Genomic DNA, 16,187 nt, shown 5'->3' on the forward strand with positions numbered 1-16,187 from the left:
GGTATGAGTTTAAATGGTGTGTTGAGGAAACCTAAAGGGAATTCTGTCTGCAGTCTATGCAGCACTGTGTAAAAATGTGTTCTAAAATTACAATAGCCATATTTTAAATGTTGGAGAAAGGATCTACATTTCCATTGGCCTGTTAGTCGACAGGATCCTTATGCTGGTAAGGAAGGCACTTGAAGGTTCCATATAGAAGGATGAGGCAATGGGAAGGGAGCAGCCTTTCTCAATCTTTTTACCATTGAGAACCCCCTGAAACCTTCAGGCTCCAAGAATCCCTGGAAGTGATGTCACAGGCCACACCTTCCTGTCACACCCCTGGAAGTCACAGTGACATTACTCAGGCACTCCCACAGCACAGGAAATAACAGCACAGAAATATTTTCAGATGATTTGTGAACAAAACAACACCTGCACTCTGAGCTGGCCACCACTTTGTTCTTCACCAAAGACAGCCTGCAGTGGGAACTTGCAGAAACAGGGCCAGAGCAAGCCTATGCCACTCTATCACCTCTACCCTCCCAAAGCCAGAAACAGGGCCAAAACAGGCCTATGCTATGACACCCACACCCCAATGTCAGAAACAGGGCCAAACATCCCTATGACAACCTCACCCCAATGCCACAAACAAGGTCATGGCATGCTCTGCCCCTCCCACTGTAATTAAGTTAAATTACCTCTCTGGACTCCAGTTGCTACCATCGCTATCACTTATAAAGTTGGCCTGCAGCCAACTCACTCCTTATCTGATTGATCCTGAGGTGTGCTGCCAATAGGGAGATACAACTCTGCCAATTAGGGTCAAGCAGTGCAGATTGCACTCTGTCATTGAGGACCGATCAGTTCAAATTGCACTGTACCAGTTAGGCCCAAGCAGTGCAAATTGTACTATGCAGTGCAGATTGCACTCTGTCATTGGGAACCAATCAGTTCACATTGCAATCTGCCAATGAGGGCCAATTAATTCAAAATGCATTTTGTCAATGACAGCCAACCAGTTCAAATCTGCCAATGAGGGCCAGTTAGTTTAAACTGCATAAAAACAATGCACTCCCTGCCTGATTGGCCCTTCCTGGGGGTGTGCTGCCAATAGGGAGGGAACACTCTTCCAATGAGGGCCAATTGTGGGGCTTCTCTGTTCTCTTCTTCCTGATTGCTGGGTGGAAGATGTGTTGGCCAGTCTGAAAAGCTCTACTACTGGTAAGTTGCTTCATTTGCAGCCTCTTCCAATCCTCCATCTCGTCCAGGCAAAGGAGGGAAGGCAGCTCTTTTTTTGCCTCCTGTGTTGGTCTCAGGTTTCAGCTCTCTGCTGGAAGGAAACACAGATGAGCTTGAAGGCAGGCAGAGCTAATCAGACAGACAGAATGCAATGAATGTCTTAACTCGGTCCAGTGAGTCAAGGGTTCCTTCAGGCAGCCCAAGGGCATCAGCAGAAAGTCACAGGTTGTGTCCATAACCCAGGCCTCCTAGCCTCAAGTTAATAATGGCTTTCAGCAGCTTCTCAGTTCTCACTCTGTGATGACTCCCAATATTCTGCAGTCAGCAAATGTCTTGCTAACATTGTGTGGTGCCTTTTAGACTGAAGCTCTCTTCCAGCACATAGCAGGCATTGCTTAATTGGCTCAGGTGAGTCAGGTGGGCTGACAAGGAAGGGAGCTGCAGTTGGACGATGGGCATACAAATGAGGAGTTCCTGCAACAATTTTGGAATCTAAGCCCTAGTTTGTCTGCAGCTCCATTCCATCCTGCTGTTCAGAGCTCTCTGTTTGTTGAATATTTGGCTGGACTAAACTCTCATCCAGCTTAGTCTCAAGTTAAGCTGGAGCTTCTGGCAAGGTATTTCCTCTGAGGAGTCCTCCTTAATGGGACCTGGACTCACAACACCTTCCCATGACCCTACAGCGGGCCACCAGAGTGCTCTTTACTTTCCTGCACCTTCCATCTACCCAGAGGGGCTGTGGAATCCAGCAGCCTTCCCCACCCAGCCTGGCCCATGGGAGATATGGGGGGATGGGAAGGAGGCATCCCCCCACAGCTTTACCTATCCAGTCTGTCCTTTGGGAGATGTGGGGGGTGAGAAGGAGGCACCTCTTCCATGGCATTCCCTACCCAGCTTGGCCCAGCCTCAGGAAGATGTGTGGGGAAGGGGCAGGAAGGAGGAATTCTACTCACCACAACCTTCCCTATCTGGCCTGGCCCAGCCTTTGGGAGATGTGGGGTGGGTGGGAAAGAGGCAGACCCCTCACAGCCTTCCCTTTAGGAGATAGGGATGGGTCAGAACATGTCCTTTCTGGAACAGCCAGGCCTTTTGGAGAGATGGGGGTGGGTGGGAAAGAGGCAGCCCCCCATAGCCTTGCCCACCCAGCCTGGCCTTTGGGAGATGTAGAGGAAGGGGCAGGAAGGAGGCCTTCCTTGCCTGGCCCAGCCTTTGGGGAATGTGGAGGGGCAGTAAGGTAGCACCCCCCCCACACACACACACAGCTGTTCTGACCTGGCCTGTGTAAGATGTGGGGGGTGGGAACGTGGCAGCTTACCCTTCCATAGATTGCCTGGCTGGCCTTGGAAAGATGTGGGGTTGGATGGGAATGTGGGGACTTCTACAGACACTGTTGTATGGGTTTGGGGGCAGAAGGGCCAATGCCCCTCCTAAGTAGCTGTTTTCTTCAGGAGAACTGATGCCTTCCCCATCTTCCTCCTCCCCCTCCTCTTCCTCTCTCTGGCTCTTTCTCTCTCTTTCATTCTGCTTTTTTCTCTTTCATCTTCCTGAAGGCTCCCAGCCCCCACCCCAGAATATGGCAGCCTAGCTTACTACATTTGTAGGTTGAGTCAGGAATCAAATTCAGCTCTTGAGATTGGAGTCCATTACTGTTTAACCACCATGCTGGATCTCAAGATTGGGTGGGGAGCATGGGGAGGAGGGCCAGAACCAATCAAGGTCACAGTGCATGTGTCTGTTCTAGTGCCCATTGTATTCCTGGGTACAATGGACTTTGATCCTAGTGTGCAATGAACCTCAGCCAGCAAGGATTTGTATGGCCGCAGAACCTCCCCTTCCCAGCCCTCCAAGCCCATCTTTAGCCATTTTGGGAGGGGGGCATGTCATAACTATAATTATTTCAATTAACAAAAACATATAAAATTAATTAATTTCCACACAATTGGTGATACCCTTCAGGGGCCATTGCAAAATCCCAGGGTTTTCTGAAACCCCGGTTGAGAATGCCTGGTCTGGAGAATCCTGTACTCCTTCTATTCTCATTCTGCTTTAATCAAATTTTGTGCTGTCCAGTAGCCATTTTAGCAAACATGAACAGTGCTTCTTTTCACAGTCTATGCAGGTATCTTGTGCACACATTCACGTGCTACCTATTTTGGCTGCCTCACCATTGTGACTTTGTTGGGTTCTGGACCTCAGACACCTACATAGCAGGAGCCCTCTCCACTCCCCCCACCCCCCCAAGCCAGCACTCTGGTACTGTGTGAACAGAAATGGGAACACCCCCCCCCCCAACACACACACACACATACACCACCAACAATTTCTGTAGCCTTTCTAGGTGCCAGCTTCCAACTGAAGGTGTGAGCTGACTATTTCAGCAGGAAGTTCATTAGCATTTCTAAAGCTCTGGTGGTTAGTATTTGTGGGAGGCTTGAGATCAATGGACTTCCCTCCTTCTGCCTATCCTCTCCTTGGAGAAAGAAAACCTTTTTAAAACTAAGTATGAAGGATTTTGTGCAGCCCAGACCTCCAAATTAGAATGTATTTCTCCACAGTGTGCCAGCTGGAACGATATATGCAAGTAGATGTTGTAATTGTAAATGTTTAACCACTTATTAGGATTTCTTTTTTAAAAGAAATCTTCTTTTTAAAAAGAAATCCTCTACAAATTAAATAAGGAACAAAATCATAAACGGTTGTAAAGCAGCTTATAGAAAAGCCTTGATATTGGCTCCCACTTGTGGCTGACTCAGATTTTGCATGACTAGGCCTTGGCTACCCTTTCAGCCACCTGCTGTTAGATCATACTTTTCATATTTTCTAGTAACTAGTTCTGTCTGCAGCAATGTTCTGTGACATCACAATTTTGTACACAACATAAATGACCATATATGAACCTGCAGGTCAGAATCATAGAATCATAGAGTTGGAAGGGGCCATACAGGCCATCTAGTCCAACCCCCTGCTCAACGCAGGATCAGCCCGAAGCATCCTAAAGCACCCAAGAAAAGTGTGTATCCAACCTTTGCTTGAAGACTGCCAAATTCTCACTGTTCAGAAATATGCACTTTAAAAACCTGTCACAACAGGAAGATGAATGGGAAATCTGGATTCTGAGTTGACAGACTCCCTTTTCATTTCTTAGGATCATAGAATTATAGGGTTGGAAGGGACCTCCTGGGTCATCTAGTCCAACCTCTGCACTATGCAGGACACCCACAACCCTATCACTCATCCACTGTAACCTGCCACCCACTTGAAACTTCACAGGATCAGCCTTCACAGAATCTTAGTCTCAATGATGGTGCAAAATGACACTGATATTATTAATTAGGTATAATATTATTATTATTATTTATTAGATTTATTTCCCGCCACTCCCGTAGGCTCGTGGCGGGTCACAATAGTCTTATCCCCATTAAAATACCCATTAAAAGGCTTTAAAAACAATCCCAACATGATGGAAGCTCTCACTATTCCTATCCCCTGCTATCAGAGTGGCAGGGAGGGTGGGGAGCAGATCTGACTTACTAGGTCCGGGGGGGGGGGGGGAAATGCTGGCACTCATTCGCAGACCCCGGCCTCAACCCGAAACCTGGCGGAAGAGCTCCGCCTTGCAGGCCCTGCGGAAAGCTGGTAAATCCCGCAGGGCCCGCAGCTCACCCGGGAGCTCATTCCACCAGGTAGGGGCCAGGACCGAAAAGGCCCTGGCCCTGGTCGAGGCCAGGCGCGCTTCTCTAGGGCCAGGAACGATCAGGAGATTCTCCCCCACTGAGCGTAAAGCCCTGCGGGGGATATAGGGTGGTAGGCGGTCCCTCAGGTATGTGGGTCCCAAACCGCGTATAGCCTTAAAGGTCAAAACCAGAACCTTGTGAGGTAGGTGAGGCTGAGAGCCCTGATATCACTGCCCGGTCATAACAGCTTTATCAGTGCTGTGGGGAACCCAAGGTCACCCAGCTGGCTGCATGTGGGAGAGCGATGAATCAGACCTGGCTCGCCAGATTAGAAATCCACAATCCTAACCACTACACCAAGCTGGCTCTATGGGTTAATTGGAGGGCATGATGGGGCAAACCATCTCCTTCACAGCCCAATAGCTCTCATTGGCCAGGTGGTCTATGACTCATAGGGCTCCACAAGGTAAGCCCCCACCATCATAGCCACCAAGTCCTGCCTCATGGGCTTACCACTCTCAACCGGGCTGAGGAGTCATCTGATGTATACCTCAGAGGTCTTTGCAGCAGAGGCCACAAGAGAGACTTTGCCTAGCAGGGGAGGTGGGGGATAAACAACAGCAGAGCTGCTTTTGCTCCCCTCTTCCTCAGCTCATAGCAATGTAACCTTCTTGGCCTACATGAGCTCCACTTGCTGGGGTGACATATCTCTACAACAGATGAGCTTGTCAACCTGCTTGGTGATCTTGCCCTTGATGTGCAGGTCCCCAAAAGGTAGGCCTTCTGCTGTGTGAGAAGCTGAATTTAGAACTTGGATCCATCTTGCAGCTTTGCTACCAGCATGTGCATGGCTGAAACCAAGTCAACACATCCAGCAGCTGGCCCCAGCTGGCCTTAAAAGGGCTTAAGAACTGACAGGCAGGCAGCCACTCCTTGTGGGCGAGCTGACTCTCTTCCCCAATGACCCTGGTCTCAGAGATTAGGGCAGTCAGGACTCTCTTCTCCACCAAGCACTTTTGCATGGCACAGGTGGAGTTCCAGTGAGTGCAAATGTCAGTGATCAGGCAGTGCTCTGGCATGCCTGTCAGTGTCTGCTTCTTGTGCAGAAGATGGTTGTCCCTTGTACTGAGAGAGAAGTGACCCATGATGTGCTGGAATTTTTGGAGATGCCAGAACACATGGGTCTCAGCATCCAACCTGGGCTTCTCTGCAGAACTGAGCCCCAGGGCATCCTTACCCATGAAGGGGAGAAGGTGGGCTATACAGGGAATGTGCCCCAGGCCCAAGTCCTGTGCTGCTGACTTCATGTCACCAAAACCAAAAAAGGAACACAACCCAACCTTTACAAGTGGGAACTCAGAAGTTGAGCTGTACAATAAAATATTATAAAAACAATAATTATTTATTGTGGCGCACAATTTAAAAATGGAATAAAAACTACATAAAAACTATACAGAACTAACTGCACATAAGACCAAACGCGTTTTGACCCTACTGGGTCTGCTTCAGTGGTCAGAATTATAACAATGCACTCTATATACAAAGTCTGAACTAATTATAAAGTGTAGCTGAGTGGGATCTATACATTATGGCTCCAACCAATATGTAATTTTTTAAAAACTTTTTGGAGACCACCTCCTATGGCATATGCCTAGGCTCACCACTCTTCGCTGTCATATAATTCTGTGCTGAGAGTGTATCTCATGTGCGTTAGAAAATAAAGCCATTGGCCTCAATTACCCCCACAACCTACCACCTACCCCAAGCCCAGTTGAACCAGTTGAAGTCTTCTCCAGCAATGGTCAGAAGTCCACAGCAGGTCTCCCAGACCAGGCAGCACTGAGTCAGGCTCAGGGCAGCAGTGAGCTAAAACTACAGTCACACATTCCCCAAAATGAGTGATATGCCAATAAGACTCTGTAGAACTGATTCACCCAGTACAAACCAGGTTAATAACCTGATCTTGTCAGATCACAGAAACTAAGCAGAGGTGACCCTGGTTAGAATTTGGAAGGGAGGCCACTGAGGAATACCATGGTTGTGATGCAGAGGCAGGCAATGGCACCCCTGAACCTCTCTTGCTTTGAAAACCACACAGGGTCACCGTAAGTCAGCTGTGACTTGAAGCCCCCTCCAAAAAAATCCAGTATACAGTGATTCTGTTTAAAGTGTGGGGCTTTTTGCACGCCTTCAAAATCGCACAATGGTTGCCAATTGAAAACGCTACTGATTTGCCATTATGCACAACGTCGTTGACAATCTGCCACACACCTGAAACCGATCCGCAAAAAGCGATTCCTTGTAGCGCTTTCAGGGAAATCCCCAAAAGTGGATTCACCCTCCGGAAAGCGCTACACTCCTGCAACCAATCTGCAACACTAGCGGGAAAGTTCTGTGCATTACCATTGTTGTGGTTTCTACAAAGTCCCTCCCCCTGGCTCTCTCCTCTGATCTTCCGGCGAAGCGATTGCCATTTTTTTTTCTCCGAGCGAGCCTCTGTTTAGAGGCTTCCCCGGCTTCAGTCCCTCTTCAGAGCTGTTTAGTCACTAAAGCACAAACAACAGAGAAGCCTGTTTGCTGATGTATTTTCCCTTTATGTTTTACACTGTTTTCGGCCGAAAATCGGGCCCGTGAGGGGGGGGGGGATTTTTTTTTTTCACTCGGGAGGAGCGTGGCAACGATGAAACGACAGCTCAAACACACCTGCCAGCTGGATGGGTCTCTCCGTTGCAACGAATCAACACAGATTCGTTGCAATGGGTGTGTTTAAAAAAAAAAAAAAACCTTTCTTAAAGGGAAAGGGGCTGTTTGGGAGCATGCTAACGGCTGCCCATTGGTTGCTTGACGGCCAGGGGCGGGACGAGCTTGGCAATAGTGCTTCCTTTCTAGCGATTTTTGCTGAGACCGGAAGCCTTTGGGAAACGATAGAAACGCAACTGGATTCCACTACAAAGTCAGGTATGCATAATGACGAATTCCACTATTTTAAATGGCGATTTTTCCTTCAGCAAACAATTTGCTATAAGGATCCCGGTGCGGAAATTCTCTGTGTTTTGCTCTTCACCACACTGAAGGAAATATGGAGATAAATTTGAATTGTTGGCGTTATTTTGTCAATGTGAATGAAATTAGATATCGCACTGAAATCTCTGAACTTTGGCTCCCACTTGTGGCTGATTCAGATTTTGCATGAGGTTATTATAGGCCTTTTGTGGTTTCTACCACTGGGCACTTCATTGTATTTTTCATCTTTTGTAAGAACTGCTCCTGTGGGGCACAGCCCGCAACAAGGCAGCTTTGCCACCACCTAGAAAGACTTTTATATAAGTGTGTCAGGCTGTACTCCATGCCCTAGTAGGGGGCTACCTTCTTCACCCACAGCACCTGTCCATCCCCCCACCCCCAGTCTTGACCCAGCTGCTGCTTCAAAGAAGTGCATGATGAGGCTCAAGAATAAGTTTTACTCATTTGTTCTAAGGAATGTAACAATGTAATGAATAAAGTAAATGTTTAGGAAGGTTCACTTTTAGTGTGAAGTGAGTGGGGAGAATGGGGGAGAACAAGGGAGGGGGACAGCAGTTCACAGAACGCAGGATATTTATCTGTAGTGCTGTGGTAACTGTATCATTTTACCAAATATTTGCAAAAAAAAAAAGAGCAAATGATATGACGGGAGTTCTTGTGAAATCCTGAGGCAAACATGGAGCATAAACACCAACAAGGAAAAAGAAAAAAAGGGGGGGGGGAATAAAGGAAAAGGCACAACTGTGGAGTGTCTATAGCCAATTCAATTAATCCATTGAGGATTCAACACGGTGAAAAAAGAATAGATTCAAATGAGTAGCTGTGTTTGTTTGTTTATTTTATTACTAGGGGCAAAGCCCGTTGTATCCAAGAATACAATGGGTGCTAGAGCTTGGCAGTGGGAAGAGGAAGAAGAGGAGTTGTCCAGTCTGTAAGGGCATGGGGTTGAATGTGTGTGTTGTGTGGGAGGTTGTGGTGGCGTGGTGGCAAATGAGGGCATGGGTGTGGAGATATGGGTGTCAAGACCCTGTGGTGTGGAATGTTCGTTGAGTGTGGGAGAGGACTGACCTTTGGGAATTTTGGCATAGTGGTTACAGATGAGCTTTCCAGAGCCATGTCCTCAGATATGTGAAGGGAAAATCAGACTGGCATCCAATTCCTCCCAGTTATGCGTCATTTCCCTTCTTGTGTGAATTAGGCCACATTCACCGAAATGCCCCTCTGCCCTAATACACATGGGGTAGTCACAGTACACAGTGTCCACCCTGTTCCTTCTGTCTCCCATGTTTTCACTGTTGGTTAAATGTTATGTGCCCACATGCTTCTTTCATGGTTGCTCCTTAGAAGAACGGATTTTTGTACCCTATTGCTTACTACCCAAAGGAGTCTCAAAGCGGTTTACAAACACCTTTTCCATTCATCTCTTCAAAATAGTCAACCTGTGAGGTATGTGGGGTTGTGAGAGATCTGAGAGAACTGGGAATGGGCCGCAGTGACCCAGCAGGCCTCAGGTGTCTCAAAGCATTTTCCAATCATCTTCACTTTCTCTCCTCATAGCAGACTCCACATGAGGGAGGTGGGGTAGCGAGCCTCACAGGGAAACTGGCAACGCTAAGAGGATGACTCTCTGTGCACAGCAGTCTTGACCTTAGTAAGGTTTTTAGACTGTTTTTTATTTGACAGGCCATTATTTGCCAGGCCAATAAGTCATTTCAGTTACTATGTGTCTCCAGACATTTACTTGTTCTCTATTTACAGTTTCAGGCTGTAAATATTTATTTAGATCTTCCTGCACTTTCCAGACTCACAGGACCTATGCTGGTCTGCCTGTCTGCACCCCAGAATACAAACAGTTGCTGGTAAGGGCTGGCCATAACCCAAAGGCCAGGAGGGACACTCCTGCACCACTCTCTACCAACTACAGGCAAAAATGGCTCATTTGAAGGCTGGTCTCTGAGTCATTGTATGATTTTGAAGTCCCACCTCCAAACCTCCAGGAATATTTCCAACCCAGGGATAGCCAACCTCCAGGTATGGCCTGGAGAGTTCCTGGATTTACAGCTCACCGGCAGAGTATAAAGATCAGCTCCCCAGGCAGAAAGGGCTACTTTGGACAGGGTTGTGGTAGAGAAGAAACATTTAAGGCTTCCCACACAGGTTGTTGTTGAATTGAAAGACTTGAGGCCTACTGCACAGGGTTGTTGTGCAGATGAAACAGGAGACAAAAGAGCCAGTTTCCTCTGCAGAATAACGCTGTGCAGTGGCCTCCAATCTACAGAGAGTTGCAAAGAAGAAAGACACATGGCTTGGCTGTGTCTAACCTCCGGACAGAGCAGTATTTCAAGTGAGAAGGGGCTTTTCTGTGGCCTCCCTGTCAGCCAACTGTTTGGCAGAAGGGGAAAGCCCCCCCTCCTAAAAAGGAAGGCCCTCAGGCTCCCCTGCATTGCTCTCTGAAGGAAAAGGCCTCCCTCCCCTCAGTCAGGGCCTGTCAGAGGCTCCTTCGCAGCAGGCCTGAAGGGGGGGAGGAGGAGGGGGAGCACTCTGCAGCCTCCTGCCAGCTCTGTCAGGGTTCTGAGGCAATTTGCAGTTGGACATGACAATTAGGACAGCCTTGGGGCAAAAAGGGCTGGCGCAGCCTCTGTTCTCATCCCCCATGGCAGCCCTACTGACCTCCTCTCCCTGCGGTGGTCAGGAGCAGACTGGCAGCCAGACTGGGCTGGGTGAATGGAATTTTGGTCTGTCCTGGTGAGGGGCCAATATATAAATAAATATAAATAAATACATAAATATAAACTGCAAGCAGAAAACTGAATCCCTACCTGATTGGCCATCCCTGGGAGTGTGCAGCCAATAGGGAAATAACACACTGTCAATGCTGGCAATCAGTTCAAATTGCACTCTGCCAGTGAGGGGCAATCAACACAAATTGCATGAAGACAATTCACTCCCTACCAGATTGGCCCTTCCTCTGGGGTGCCACCAACAGGGAGGGAGAACTCTTGCAATGAGGGCCAATCGTGGGGCTTATCTGTCCTTCCTTTTCCTGATGCTTGCTGGGTAGAAGAGGTGCTGGCTTGTCTGGAAGGCCCCACTGCTTGTAAGTTGTTGCATTTTCAGCATCTTCCCACCCTCCATCTCCCCCAGAAAAGGGAGGGAAGCCAGCTTCTTCGTTTGCCTCCTGTGTTGGTCTCAGGTTTCAGCTCTCTGCTGGAAGGAAGCACAGATGAGTGTCAAGGCAGGCAGAGATAATCAGATAGACAGAATGCAATGAATGTCTTAATTTTGTCCAGTGAGTCAAGCATTCCTTCAGGCAGTCCATCAGCATAAAGAGAAGGGCACAGCCTCTGGTTCACAACCCCGGCTTCCTAGCGTCAAGTCTTCTGTGAGGACTCTCACTCTTCTGGAGTCAGCAAATGTCTTGCTAACATGGTACAGTGTCTTTTAGATTGTAGCTCTCTTGAAGCACATAGCTGGCATTGCTTAATTGGCTCAGATGAGCCAGGTGGACTGACAAGGCAGGGAGCTGCAGCTGGAGGATGGGCAGAGGAATGAAGAGCTCCTGTAACACCTTTGGAATCTAAGCCCTGGTTTGTCTACAGCTCCATTCCCTCCTGCTGATCAGTGCTCTCTGTCTGTTGAACATCTGGCTGGGCTAAGCTCTTATCCAGCTGAGGCTCAAGTGAAGCTGGGAGCTCCTGTCAAGGTTTATCCTCTGAGGAGTCCTCCCTAATGGGACCTAGGCTCACAATACTTCCCCCTGGCCCTGCACCTGGTCATCAGAGTGCTCTTTGCTTTCCCCCAGCCTCTATCTTATCAGAGAGGCTGGTGGGATATAGCAGGCTTCCCCACTCAGCCTGACCTGTGGGAGATGTGAGGAGATGGGAAGGAGATATCCCCCCCAGTCTTACCTGTCCTCCCTGTAATTTGGGAGGTGTGGTAAGTGGAGAGGAGGCTGCCCAGCCCCTCAGCCTTCCCTACCTAGCCTGGCCCAGCCTCTGGAAGATTGGGGGGGGGGGAGGAAGGAGGCAAACTACCCCTCACAGCCATCCCTACCTGGTCTGGCCCAGCCTTGGGAGATGGGGATGGATGGGAAGGAGGGCAGCCCATCCACTATGGTCTTCTTGAAGCAGCCTGGCCTTGGGGAGAGGTGGATGTGGATGGGAAAGAGGCAGTCTCCCTTTGCCTTCCCCACCCAGCCTGGCCTTTGGGAGAGGTGGATATGGGTGGGAAAGAGGCAGTCCTCCTTTGCCTTGCCCACCCAGCCTGGCCTTTGGGAGATGTGGAGGAAGGGCCAGGAAGGAGGCAGCCCCCCTACGGCCTTCCCTCCCTGGCCCAGACTTTGGGAAATGTGGAGGGGGAGTAAGGTGGCAGGGCCTCCTGCAGCCATTCTGGCCTGGCCTGTGCAAGATATGGGGGGGTGGGAACAGTGGTGACCTAGATAGACACTATTGTATTGGGGGGGGGGGTACAAGGGCCAGTTCCCTTCCAAAGCATCTGTTTTCTTTAGAACTGATGCCTTCCTTCTCTCCCCCCTTCCCTTCCCTTCCCCTTCCTTCTCTCTCTCTCTCTTTCTCTCTCTTTCCTCCTGTCTTTCTCTCTTTCATCTTCCTGAAGGCTCCCACCTGGAAGTTGACACCTAGCTGCATATGGAGGAGGAGTCAGGAATCAAACCCAGCTCTTGAGATTGGAGTCCGTTACTCTTTAACCACTTCACCACACTGGATCTCAAGATCCTGTGCGGAGCATGGGGAGAAGGGCCAGAACCCAGTAAGGTCACAGTGCTAGTATATGTGCTAGCAGCCATTGTATTCCTGGGTGCAGTGGGCTCTGACCCTCGTCATTACGAAATAAATGATCATTACAGTGAATACCACTGAACAACATAGTAATAACTAAACCAAGGCTATTGTATCTTGGTCACATTATGATAAAAAAAAGAGAGTCACCGGCTGTTCCACAAGTTGGGAGCCCCAACAGAGAATGTGTGGACATATCACAATATCCAGGTTTCCTGCTACATCCTAGTTATTCATTTATGTATTTTTAATTGTAGACTGCGTGATCCACCAGGGCTGCCACACAATGTATTTTTCCTGAGAAAGGTTTTGACAACTGCACAACGAACAACAATTCAACCAGTTTTTCCGGTCATAGATAAGGACAAGGAGTGCAGAAAGGAAGTTGCTTCCTCAGATTACTGAGCCCTCTATGCTGATGCCTGACTCAAAAGCCTGTTTGTTGGTTGGCTGCCTCCATGTTTCACACTGTCAACTTCGGCATTAACGCCCACCAAACCACAGTTGCTTTTCTGCCTTACACTGACATGGAAGTTGGAATGATGGCAATCCAAGGGGAACATTCAGTATCTCACTGTAAAAATCTTTCTCTTCCTTGAACTTTCTTCCTACATGTTAAATGCTTACAATCCAAACTTCCCAGAGCTTCATAAGCTTCAAGACAGATTCTGAAGGTGAACTGACTGAGCAAAAGGCAGATGTAGATTATTCAAAATGGAACTTCATAAAAATACTGTATTTTCACACTGCAGGATAAAACTACCACCCTATTGCAGCTTCTCTGTAGCAATTCTGTGCACTGACCTGGATGGCCCAGGCTAGACTCATCTCATTGGAAGTTAAGCAAGGCTAGCCTTAGTTAGCATTTGGATGGGAAAAGAAAACATGTATCACGTTTCACCATCAAATCACATGTTCTAGCCATGCCCACAGAGTAAACCACAGAAATATGGGTCTGTTATAGGGTGGCCAATCTCCGGGTAATGGACAGAGATCTCCTTACAACTAATCTCCAGGCAATAGAGGTTAATTTACCTGGAAAAAATGGCTGTTTTGGAAGGTGGACTCTGTGGCCCTGAATCTCATTGAAGCTCCTCCTTTCCCCAAGCCCCTTCTTTCTCAGGCTCTAGTCCCTCAAATCTCCAGCTTTTTCCCAACCTGGAGCTGGCAACCTCAGTCCACTACTTTGTGGCACCACCATGGCACAAAAGCCATACTAAACGATATGGATCCTCACAGAAAGGACCCTTATCCCCTGTGCCAAGGGCTCCACCAAAGCCCACTGCCAATGCCCATGGACTGGACCACCAAAACCAGCTTTGTGGTTCTGTCATGGCATGTTTCTGGGAAGCCCCTCCCCTCTTTAACTCAGAGTCAGGAAATCCACAGATTCTCATCCTGGACTCACCCTAATTGACTGTTCTGCCAGCTAAAACTCAAACATCTTCTGCACTTGTGCTGAGGCTGCTAACTCAGCTTTTCTTTCTCTGGGGCTTTGGGGCATTTGCCACACAAGAGCAACGCTCCACTCTCTTACACTATATTTCCCTTGGGATCTTTAGACGTTCTGCCCCTCCTCTCAACATGTGGGGCAAAAAAAAGACAACACACTGGAAGTTAAGATGAATTTGGTATCTTGGGACTTGCAACTTCAGAGAAAAAAGTATAGAGTTGACGGCAATATTTCTGTCTTTAAGGTAAAGGTATCCTCTGTGCAAGCACCAAGTCACGTCTGACCCTTGGGGTGACGCCCTCCAGCATTTTCATGGCAGACTCAATACTGGGTGGCCTTGCCAGTGCCTTCCCCAGTCATTACCGTTTACCCCCCAGCAAGCTGTTTTCTGTCTTTAGACATGTATTTTGGGGGCTGATAGCAGAGGCCTTTCAAATGCTGAAAGGTAAGGTGATTTTGGTAACCCAAGACTTACAGTTTTAGAGAAAAGAAATGGAAGAGATGGGAATATTTATCTCTAGCCTTTTCTCTCTCTCTGTGTGCACAGGGTAAGGCGGGAAGAAATAAAGCTGGTGCTCCAAATATGGAAAGTGAAATGATTCTGCTGTCCCGGACACCCTTCAATCAAATAAATGTTCCAATATTTTCCAATAAGGGTATCTGAGAATCACTGAGCTGTATTGAAGATATGAAACAGTATATGAGTGGTATGTTACAGTATTGGTCAACGATGGGGGAAATCAGAGTTTAAACCCTCACTTAGCCACAAAGCACATTATGTGTTAAGTTGCACCCCAGCCCAGGTAGATAGGCACACTTCCTGACTTGGCCCCCTCCCATCCGGCCACAGGACCTCTGCCTATGAGGGGGTTGAGTTTCAGGTGATTCCATTCCGACCATCCAGTCACTGCTTCCAAACATATGGGAAATGTATGGGGGGGGGGCTTCCATGATAAGTCTAAGGCTGTGTGTGTGTGAGAGAGAGATTAGGAATACAATTTTTGATCATGGGTGGAAAATTTGATTTTATCCCCCCCACACACACACCTCAAATTTAACAAGATCTAAGTATGTCATATTTTGGGCCCTCCCAAGGCCTAACAGAATGGACAGGGATGTTTGAGGATGGTGGAGAAGATCTGCATAGATTGGGCCTTTACTTTTTCTTTTCAGGGACAGAACCAAACATAGATTTATTCTGCATAGCTGCAGCATCACATCCTGGTTTGGGTGCTGGACTAGGATCTGGGAGACCCACATTTGAAGTTTGCTGCCACACACATGCTTTTAGCCTAATCAACCTCACAGGTTTGTTGTGAGGATGAAAGACAAATAATATTGCAAGTCACTTTGAATCTCCACCAGGGAGACAAGTGAGCCCTAAATAAAGTAAATAAATAAACAAACCCTTCACGTTTACTTGGAAGCAAATCCCAAAGAACTCATTGGGACTTACTTCCGGGGGAAAGGATGACAGAGAGGATGGGTCTGTCATTTCAACAGAAACAAGGCCATCGCGGTCCTTGACGTCTCCCCACGTATCTCACTGACTTGTCAGCGGGACCGTCGGCTGACCCACCCAAGAGCTTTCGTCGGAAATCCTCGCCCTCCCGAGCAGTTTTCCTCACGCTTTGGCAACTCCTCTTTCCCGGCTTCGCCCTATAGATAGATGCACAACTGAGAGGCGAGCCGGAGCCAGCGTCCAGGAAGCAGAGAGGAGGAGGAGCCGGAGCCAGTGGCCCGCCCCCATTTTCCGGGGAGCCTCTTTCTAGGGCAGCTGGGCCGGCCGGAGGGGAGTGTCCGCCCCGGCTCAGAGTCAGCTGAGCGGCCGAGTGCGGAAGCTCGGAGGGGCAGGAGCTGCTGCCTGTTGGGGTAAGGCGCAAGGCGGGCTTTGGGCAGGGGGCGCCGAGGCCTTGGGGGCCGTCTGTTCCTTGCTGCTTGGTTTGCGTGGCGCGGCTCAGGTGGCCGCCGCCCTGGCCCCGAGTTGCTGCAGCCGCGCCGAAGGGCAGGGCTGGCCGG

The 16,187-nt window shown here is 48.7% G+C and overlaps 1 protein-coding gene and 1 long non-coding RNA gene across 3 annotated transcripts in view; one reads left to right on the top strand and one right to left on the bottom strand.

Annotated features, from left to right (window-relative positions):
• Positions 1 to 495: 495 nt before the first annotated feature.
• On the bottom strand, positions 496 to 15,876 carry LOC143844907 (uncharacterized). Its single transcript, XR_013234190.1, has 3 exons — positions 15,748 to 15,876; positions 10,739 to 11,123; positions 496 to 1,309 (listed from the first exon to the last, which is right to left on the bottom strand). It is a non-coding gene; the product is annotated as an uncharacterized LOC143844907 (long non-coding RNA).
• A 3-nt stretch (positions 15,877 to 15,879) lies between these two features.
• The window catches only part of STX7 (syntaxin 7), a 38,500-nt gene continuing 38,192 nt past the window's right edge, over positions 15,880 to 16,187 (top strand). The window contains exon 1 of one of the 2 annotated variants that reach the window (XM_077352718.1): positions 15,880 to 16,040. The gene's annotated coding sequence lies outside the window, so the exon portion shown is untranslated. The remainder of the gene's footprint in view (positions 16,041 to 16,187) is intronic. The other variant, XM_077352707.1, reaches the window with a different exon arrangement.

Source organism: Paroedura picta, chromosome 1 (assembly GCF_049243985.1).
Source record: "Paroedura picta isolate Pp20150507F chromosome 1, Ppicta_v3.0, whole genome shotgun sequence".
NCBI classification, from domain to species: Eukaryota; Metazoa; Chordata; class Lepidosauria; order Squamata; family Gekkonidae; genus Paroedura; species Paroedura picta.